Genomic DNA, 10,338 nt, shown 5'->3' with positions numbered 1-10,338 from the left:
AAATTGCTACAGCTAGAAGGTATGTGTTAATTGGTGGCAGCGGTGGGATCGTAAAAAAAAACCCAATAGACAAACAAAGACGTGATCGTTTTGGAGAACCGTCCCGGTTCTTATCTTCATTCAGAATCAGCCGATTATAGCAGTGGAAAAGAATTCTTTCGCAGTAAAGATTGGAGAGTTTAACCAGCAGCTGAAAAGGGATCATCGATGAGAAGCGTTCGTGAAGAATCAACTACTACAAAGACTAGTTCCGGAAGTGCCTGGGAAAGAGTGTGAAGTAAAATTCTCCCTCGGGTGTAAAGACAAGACATAAGAAGTCCAGACAAGAGTGAAGTGTTGTGAATTCGCGTTTGGTGTTTACCACCCTCTGTGCAGTGAAAGTGCTTTTGGTGTTTAGTGAAAGAAGAATCGCCCAGTCGACTATTGTTCAATTGGTGTCCTTCTTCGGTCATTGAACCGTGTGTGCAAATAGAAAAGAAAGGAAAGAAGAGCTGTTATTTTTTTTGTCTGCAATGAGTAAGTTGATATGGCATTATCTTTTTTAAAGAGGCATTTTAATGGAGTTTGTCTTTTGTGTATCGAAATTATATGTTTAAATGGTTACTCGTAAATGTTTTGTTTTTAATGAGTAGAGAATTTTATAATAGTATTTTCAACCTTTAGAAAGCACACATCAGTTGTAAATTGAGTGAATAAGTATTGCTCTTTGTGACTAGTATTCTTTTGCCAATAAGTATTTAGCAAATGTTTTTTTTATATACTGCATTAAGTATGGTTATGTGTTAAGCTGCAACAGATTATTTAAGAAATGCTTAATTTACTTTAATTTTTTTCCTATGTTGCTAAAGGTACGTATTTTATGTCATACATACCATAAATTGCATTGCTATGTTGTTTTACTGTAGTATTTCTGGATAGTGTGAAACTTTCAGCGTAGACAAACTGGTACCTTTAGTTTTATTTTATTGTATCACTTTAAAATTTTGTCACTGGCAAAATGTCATATCTTGGCAAGGGTAGAAAGCAAGACCTCATAAATCTGTCTGTAGAATTAGGTCTAGAAGTTCCCCCAAATGCAAAAATACAAGATCTTAAAAACCTCATTGTACAGAGCCCTCAGTATGACGAAAAATTCGTCGAGGCAACACTAGAGTCGATTATCGAAGCGCGAATTGAACAACATAGACTCGAAGAAGCCGAAGAGCGTAAACTTGAAAGGGAAAGGGAGAGAGAATTTGAATTAGAACGTCTAAGGTTGACAAACGCCAATAATGGCAGAGAAAATTCTCAAAATAATATTCCGAGATCTATGAGAGATTTGCAAAATTTAATGCAGAGATATAATCCCGAATCATCGGATATTTCGCTTCACTTAGCGATGTTTGAGCGTCAGGCTTGCAAAGCGAAGGTAGAGGAAGGAGACTGGGTGTCACATTTGATGGCTCTATTGCCAATGGACATTGTTTCTATTATTCTACGAGAGCCGGAACAGGAGCTAGATAATTACTCCTACGTAAAGAAAATTCTTTTGCAGAGGTTTAAGTTGAACCCAGAGGCGTTCCGCGTCAAATTTGTTCAACACCATCGTCGTGCGGGTAGTTTATATAAAGACTTTGCCTTTGAGTTAGAAAACTATCTAGATGAATGGTTAAACGGAGTAGACGTACGAGATTTCGATGCGCTAAAAGACTTAATGTTGACGGATCAAATTAAACGTCGAGTAAACAGCGAAATTCGCGAACACTTCGTGGATGAGTGGCCGAGTATAATATCTTCTGCCGAACTAGTGAAGAAATTAGATGAATATGAAGCAGTACGAAAGTCCGTAAAAAAACCAACAGGTTTTACTAAAAATACCGAACAGGATTCAAATATTAAAGAAAGGGGAAAAGGAGAATTTTCAGATCGAGTACGTCGCCATGATAATGTTTCGAAAGAAAAAACTGCGGAGAAATGGAAGTCAAGTGTTTTCGAAAAACGGAGAATACCTAGATGTTATGAATGTAATTCAGATAGTCATCTCCGACCTCAGTGTCCTCGGTTAAAAAGACAAGAGGCCGCTGAAGCTGTAAACAAACTAGGCACTTCAGAATCTCCAGATACATGGCTAGCTCCCTATATGAGTATAGCAAGAGTAAATAATCGAGAAATGCCTGTACTCCGAGATACTGGCTCCACTATCGATCTGATCGGATGGGACCAAGTAACACATCAGATGCTTCTAGGAGAGACAGTGTGGGTTAAGCAGCCGCTAGATTTACATTCCTTGTGTTTACCCTTGGCTCGAATTGAATTAGAGGGAGAGGACATTGGGAAAGTCATTACTAAAGCCGCAGTGATTAGCTCCGACCTGAATCAAGAATATTATCTGCTGGGAAATCGAACAGCCCGATTGATAGAACAGAATAAAATGCAGCCCCATAAAATCAATGCTGTTATGACTCGCAGTCAAACGAAAGCTTGCAGCAGGAAAGAAAATTCCCCTAGCCAAGGTCCAGAGAACATCGAAGTTGAGCGCCCCGCGGGGCGAATGAATGACGAGGAGGAGGGTGAAATTACCCCCGTTAGAAGGGTCAGCGCGGGATGCGCAGAAGGAGAAAACTACTTACCCCCCTTCCCCGATCGAATGACGAGCTGATGAATACTCTATTAGGAGTGACAAAGAAAGATTTTATCAAGGCTCAAGACGAGTGCAATGCCTTAAGCGATCTCCGAAGGCAGGTACAAGAACAAAGGACCGCTGGAAAACGGGAGTTTGTCCGAGAAGACGGTTTGTTTTTTCGAATTTCCGAAGATCACCATGGGAATAAAAGAAAACAGCTAATCATTCCTGAAAAACTGCGAGAAAAGGTAAAGGTTTTGTGCCATGAAGGAACGGCTGCAGCACATTTAGGGGTTACGAAAACGAAAGATAAACTTTTAAGGTATTTTTATTGGCCAGGTTGCTTTAAAGAGATAGAAGAGCATGTTCGCACGTGTGACCCGTGTCAAAAGGTGGGAAAACCCGGAGAAAAGAAAAAGGCACCTATGAAATTAGTACCCATTATAACTGAAATTTTTTCTAAAATCAATATCGATGCTTGCGGACCCCTACCAGTCACTCCGAACGGAAATAAATATATCATAACTGCCATCTGTATGTCCTCCAAATATCCTGATGCAGTCCCCGTTGCAGATATCAGTTCCGTGACGGTAACGGACGCGTTGATGAAAATTTTTAGCAGAATGGGGTATCCCAAAGAGGTCCAATGTGATCAGGGAACTTCCTTCACGAGCAACCTAACAACCGAGTTTTTCACAAAATTTGGTATCAAAGTGACTCACAGCTCTGTTTATCACCCGTAGTCGAACCCCGTAGAGAGACTTCACCGCACAATCAAGAGACTCTTGCGAGTGCTGTGTTTAGAGGCCGGATCGGAGTGGGAGAAACATCTCCCATCTGTTCTGCTAGCATTGCGTACGGTTACACACGAAAGTATGGGATTTAGTCCCGCCGAATTAGTCCATGGTAAGAACCTAAGGACCCCAGAAACATTATTGTATGAACACTGGGTTGAGCCCCAAGAGGAGAATGTCACTGTTACGGATTATGTTCTGTCGTTAATAAATAGACTGAAAAGGTGCCAAGATCTAGCTTTTGAAAGGTTAGGAGAATTGCAGGGAAAACGTAAACTCTGGTATGATAAGAAAGCAGTTAAGAGACAATTTAAAGAAGGGGACTGTGTGTTAGTCGTTGCCCCCTCGAAAGCAAATCGATTATCAGTTCAATGGTTCGGCCCTGGTATTATTGAGAGTCAACTCTCAGAGACTAATTACGTAGTGAAATTACCGGGAAAAAAAGAGCGTTCTCAGATATATCATGTTAATATGCTGAAGCCGTACCATCAGCGGCCTTGTATTGATTACAGACGTCTGAATCAAGTAATTAGGACCGAATTTTTCCCGTTACCGAATATTGAAGAAAGGGTCGAGACGGTAGCTTCGGCTAAATATATTACTTTATTAGATTTAGCAAAGGGTTATTGGCAGATTCCGCTCAGCCCCAAGGTCCAGCGTCTTGCCGCGTTTGTAACATCCTTTGGCACTTACCGTCCGCTAAGAATGCCCTTCGGGCTTAAAAACGCTCCGTATTTCTTCAGCAAATTAATGGCACAAATACTTCAGGGATGCGAAACATACGCAATTCCCTATCTAGATGACATCGCCATATTTTCAAATGACTGGAGTGAGCATTTAAAGCACTTAGGCCAAGTGCTACTACGAATATTGCACGCAAATCTTAAAATTAAATCGTCAAAATGCAAGTTTGCACAAAATCATGTAAAATACTTAGGGCATGTGGTAGGAAACGGTTTCCGAACGCCTACGGAAGTGAAAACAGAAGCGATTCTGCAGTTTCCTCAACCCACAACAAAGACTCAAGTCAGAGCGTTCCTTGGTTTAACGGGATATTACGGACACTACATCCCCAAGTACTCTATAATAGCTGCACCCCTCACAAACTCACTGAAGGGGAAATCTAAGAAAGGAGCTATAGACTGGACTGAAGAATGCGAGCTAGCCTTCCGGGAGTTAAAAAGGCTATTAACCGAAAAACCTGTGTTATTCGCACCTGACTATACAAAGGAATTCATTGTACAAACAGACTCCTCCGATGTTGGAATGGGAGTCGTTCTTTCGCAACGGGATGATCTCAACAAGGAGCATCCGGTTTTATATTTAAGTAAAAAGTTCTCAAAGGCAGAACAAAACTACAGCATTACGGAAAAGGAGTGCGCGAGTATCATTTTTGCCATAAAAAAATTGCATCATTATTTAGATGGGCAAAGGTTCAAAATCGAAACAGATCATAACCCCCTGGTGTGGCTAAACAAAAAGGCAAGTTCAAACCCGAGATTAATGAGGTGGTCTCTAGTGTTGCAACCTTATAACTTTGAGGTAGTTTACCGCCCAGGCAAATTGAATAAAAACGCTGATGGGCTGAGTCGTTTCGAATCGGGCGAAACATAGAGTGTAAAGAGGTGATCATGCCAGTTTCTTATCTGAATAAGTATTTTGTATACAGTCAAAGTGTAATATAAGAATATATCATCAGTTATTTTGTCCCTTTGTTAAGAATATTTGTGATGTGTATGTATATATATATATATATGTGTGTGATTCTGATTTTAAATATTCCATTAATTCTCGCCTCTAAAGTTAATGCCTTATTGACTTATATGTGAACTTTTCAATAGTGACATTACTAGTACTGTTATTAATCAATATAGCTGTGTTCCTGTAAAGGTGTGTTTGAAAGTGTTATCGAGAGAACAGTTTATTTCGGGTCAGTTTTTAAGTTAGTGAAATGATGAGGAGAACTTTCCTCTTCGTTTCAACTCGAGAAAAGTTCTTCCGGAGGGGGAAGGAATCTATAGCTGTAACGTCGTCAGCTATTTTCCCACGGGCTCCCACGAAGTCTGGGAAAAGGAGACTTCAAATGGGCGCCAGATGACCACCCTGATGACACTTACGAATTCTTGAGGTCGAACGTGACCCCCAACAAAGTTCGGAAAGCATATTGTTTTTACGAAAGGAGAAAACTTTCATACAAGTTCTCACGGGTTGTGGAGTGTCCATTGTGTGTATGCGATAGACTGTCGCCAACTGCCTGTTTCTCGAAATAATTTAGATAGACCTCCCAAAAAGACGTTCTGAATTTTCCCACGGAAAATTTCAGTTTCTCAGGCTGTCAAGACAGTATCTGAGAACAATCAGCGCCTGTTAACCAATGGAGAGATGCTCCGAAGAAGACGTTTAGCGAATCACTGCAGCAGACGCACAAGACACGCCCAGAAAACCTGGACATAAAAACAGTGAGTGAAAATAATTAGAGAGTTTTTTAGTCTGAAGTATACGCAGTCGTTGCGTAGAGAAGAGAAAGCCTTTCTCTTGTATTTTACGGCTCTTCCCGAGTCGCTAGTAAGCTTTAGAGAGCCCCTTTCTCTCTTGTGTATTTTACGGCTCGTCCCGAGTCGCTACTAAGCTCTGTCAAGAGCGGAAAAAGAAACCCTCAAAGAAGCGTAGCCGGACTTTTTCTCCGCTACCTCTGTTTGAACTCAAGTGATTATCGTTTCATATTGGAAATGGACTACTTTGCTAAGCAAACTACTTTGTTATGATAAGCAGTTGAACTTACCTTAAAATTCAATTTGTGAAATTTAACACTTACCTTATTTTTAATTACGCTACCAATAAAAATTGCTACAATAGGTAACATTTACGTTTTACTAACAGTTAGCTTTATGTTGATTTTTTTATGTCTCATTTTGTCACATACTTGGTTAGTCTAGAGGTTTAGTAAATAGCAGGTAGATTTTATGTCAAACGGCATAGATTAAAACAAGAAGTAAGATCATAATCAGTAGGATTCAATGCAAAAAACTGAATGTTTTTCACTGCTGCTCCTTGTCTAGAGAGAGACCTGCTGATTACAACAAACCTGAAAGGCCTGATGTAGGCACGGTTGGCAAGTGTTGAAAGTTAGTCAGGCTCTGCTTAATGCAGTCAATGTCATAGCTTTGTGTAGAGTTCCAGGAGTTGTAGCCCAGTTAATATGCTTTAAGGTTCCAATAAGCCATTAAAGCACCAGAGGTGATAAGTTGTTTTGTATATACAAGGTGTTTCATAGATCATGGGACAAACGTGGAGGGGTGGTGGAGCGTACTAAAACATGCATTTTTTGTATAGGCGTGTAGTGTCTATAGTGACGGGTTTCAGGCAGGAACGCATAAAAAGACACGAGAGGAAAATGTGTTTATGTACAAAATCAATGCAAAGTGCTTCTTTATAGCAATACAGTATTCACAATATATGTTCAAAAAAGGGAACAGTAATAGGAACTACAGCTGTGATTGGTTGGCAATGCAGCGGTAGCGAGTCAGACAAATCACGATCCGATGCATCAGAGGATCATTTGCAACTCTGCTGTCGAGAATAAAAAGCTGACATGCATCGCATGCTGCTAATGGGAACAGCAGAGCAGCGCTATGGTTGTACCAGGAACAGTTACCAGGAACAGGCGTATGCCGAAGCACACAATGTTCGAGAGATTGCATCGGTCTCTCGGCGAAAACGGGTCATTTGAAGCCACCTCTGACACTATGAGTGAAAAAAGTGCACAACAACCTCGCATTGAAGAATCCGTCTTGAACATTGTGCATGAATCACCTCAGACAAGTACAAGAGCTATTACACGTCGTCTGCAGCTGAGTAATTCCACCGTTTGGAGAGTATTGCATGAAAATGGTTTGCACCAATACCATTTGCAGAGAGTCCAAGCCTTGCAAGAGACAGATTACCCTCTTCGAGTTCATTTCTGTCATTGGTTCTTGCAGCCGTGTGTGGCGCAGCCGGATTTCCCATCGGATGTGATATTCACGGACGAGGCAACTTTCTCACAGAACGACATCTTCAATAGCCACGACATGCACGTGTGGGCAACTCATAATCCTCACGGCACACATCCAGATCCGCTTCTCCGTGAATGTGTGGGCGGGTATTGTTAACGACTACCTCATAGGCCCATACCTCTTACCTGCATGTACAAATGGCTTATGTTATCGTATTTTTCTGCAAGAGGTGCTACCGGAATTGCTGCAGGATGTTCCGGCTTGCGTTCGTGATCGCATGCGGTTCCAGCATGATGGTGCACCAACCCATAACCATGTGCGGGTCCGCAATTACTTGGATGGGACATTTCCGGGCCGATGGGTTGGCCGTAGTGGACCCGTTCGACGGCCAACCCGCTCACCATATTTTTCTAGCTTGGATTTTTTTTATGGGGCCATCTGTAGAGCACTATTTACGAGACTCCCATTGACTCACTGGAGGACCTCGTTGCACGACTATCCATTGCGGCTGCAAGCGTGCGCGAAATGCCTGTCACTTTTCAAAATGTTCGTCAATCCCTTCTGCGACGTTACCAAGCATGTATTACTGCTGGTGGTCACAATTTTTATCATTTATTGTGAATACTGTATTGCTACAAAGAAGCACTTGTGTTGATTTTGTGCATAAACACTCTTATCAGCGGTTGTACTGCACCCCAAAATTCCTTTTCCCATGCGTTACACCACATGTGGGGGGCGAAGTTGGATGGATATACCATATGTTCTTTCACGAAAAGAGGACCCTGTTTTTTTCGACAGGCAAGCATGGAGATATTCTACAGCATACTTATGGTGGGGGAAAATATCCATTGAGTTAGAAGATCTGCATTATCGACTGGGACCCTCGAGCGAAGCTAGTTTCTTCCCCCCCTGTTTTCGTCTGCAGATTTGATGACACATTGGTGTAGCCTTGGAAGTTGAATGATTGATTAGAGAAATGGCTCATCTGGTAGTCGGGAAACCCTTTCCCGTGAAGATTCCTAACGTTGGGTTGCTGGTTTTTGGCTTCCTGCTGATCAACATCTACGCCAAGTTTTCAATGCGCCAGCTATTAAAGTGGCTGCGCAGTGTTTTCGCGAAAGGAAGACGGGGAAACCTTTTGTGATTGACGACTTACTTTTGAAGGAAGGGTCCACGAGAATTTTATTTTTGCTGTTTTCGATGACTTCCAAGATGCAGAGACGGGACCAGCCGACGGCGTGCCGTGGCGGTCTAAGAAATTAGACAGTTTTCCCCGACAAAGCAGTGGTAACACCTGAATTGCAGAATAGCCAACATCTTAGTGATGAACGGAGTCCTGCCGCACGGAAGCGGCTGTGGGGCATAGACCCTGGCCTCCTAAATTATTTTCCATTATTAAGTTTTGTTTCCCTTCCAGAAAACCTCTGCTCAAGAATTTTGTTATTTCCAGCTCTGTTACAAGAATCCACAAATAAAAAAAATGTCTGATGCCTTCGCAAGGTAAATTTGTAAATTTTGGTTGCAGGTATGTAAATTTGTTTCTTCAGAGTAAAGGCCAACCTGCCGCCACCATTGTTAAAAATGTAAATGATTCATAAAAATTTTTCTCATTAATAAACGTTAGATTGATTTTACCTACTTAGCCTTGTAATTAATTCTTTACACTGGAACTTAAAATAGAATGTTTTTTTTTTTTTCGCTTACACACAACGCAATTTTGAAATTTAGAATTGTTTGCATATTTTGTTTTTATGTTACACTATGATAACTACTCGTACAGTTTTGTGATTGATACAATATTGATTGAAATGTTCTGTTATGTTACATATAACACACAGTTACCTACCTCATAATCTAGTATGAAACAATAGTTATTTCACAGAAATGATGTTCAGTAGTAAATATTAAGTATGAATTTCTATTATGTATAATATTATAACAAACTTGCTTTAATATGTAGAGATAATATTTAAGGTTAAGTAGTTAGTTATAAATAATTAAATGAGATAATTAGATAACCGCAGTCATTACAGATTTACATGGCCACTATTAAATTTTATTTTTTAACAATATTTGTTAAAAAAAGCCTTATTAAAATCAAAATCTAATAAAATTTCGCAGTTTAAAATGCATGTAATTTATGACATTGAATCTAAACAATATTAGAATAATTATACATTAAAAGCTACAAAACATTTATGTTTTGTAACAACCACACTCAACAAAATATTTATCCGTCATTTTAATTTGAAGCCTATAAGATTTTTCTGCCATCTTCTTGGCGAGCCTTCGTGGTGTAGTGGTTTGCACACTGCACCAGTATTCCAGAGGTCCGCTCTTCGACTCCCGGTGAAAGCGTTGTTAATTTTTTTCATCTTTCTTGCTTTCAAAAATACCTAATGTCTGTACAAGCCTTCGCAAACACATTGGCTAGTTTATATCGATTTCCTTCACTTTAAGCATCTTTTCTAACAATTGCAGATTTGTCTCAATATGCAAACCAATGCTTTCGCTAGTTTCAGCATGCTTTATCTCCTAACTTGTCAACCTCTCCACAATGTACCTATGAGAGTTTAATTGATCTGGTAAAAGTTAAATAGTCAAAAACCTCCGACAAACGTGAAGCACATTATCGCTATGTCTGAAATTAACTACAATATCAGACAAAGGTTTAAATAACAAGAACAGTCAAATTCAAACCAATTATGTGGACAAGTGGTTCAAAGATTATACAATTTAATTTTAATTTAATCTGGCTCAATAACTATGTCATATGAGGAAATAAAAATGGGAAATTATAGTAAAGGATGAAATCATAAACAATTGGGTAATTTACATAATAATAACTGCACATATCTTTGAAGAATAATTTTCTTTATGTATTCAGTTATTCTTATTCAGTTTCTTTTTTCAAAACGTTTCCTTTTCATTTTAGAATTTTTGGATT

The sequence above is a fragment of the Stegodyphus dumicola genome, chromosome 1 (genome assembly GCF_044657685.1).
Source record: "Stegodyphus dumicola isolate Sdum_Otavi_A_Nest chromosome 1, ASM4465768v1".
NCBI classification, from domain to species: domain Eukaryota; kingdom Metazoa; phylum Arthropoda; class Arachnida; order Araneae; family Eresidae; genus Stegodyphus; species Stegodyphus dumicola.
This window is presented reverse-complemented; position numbering follows the sequence as displayed.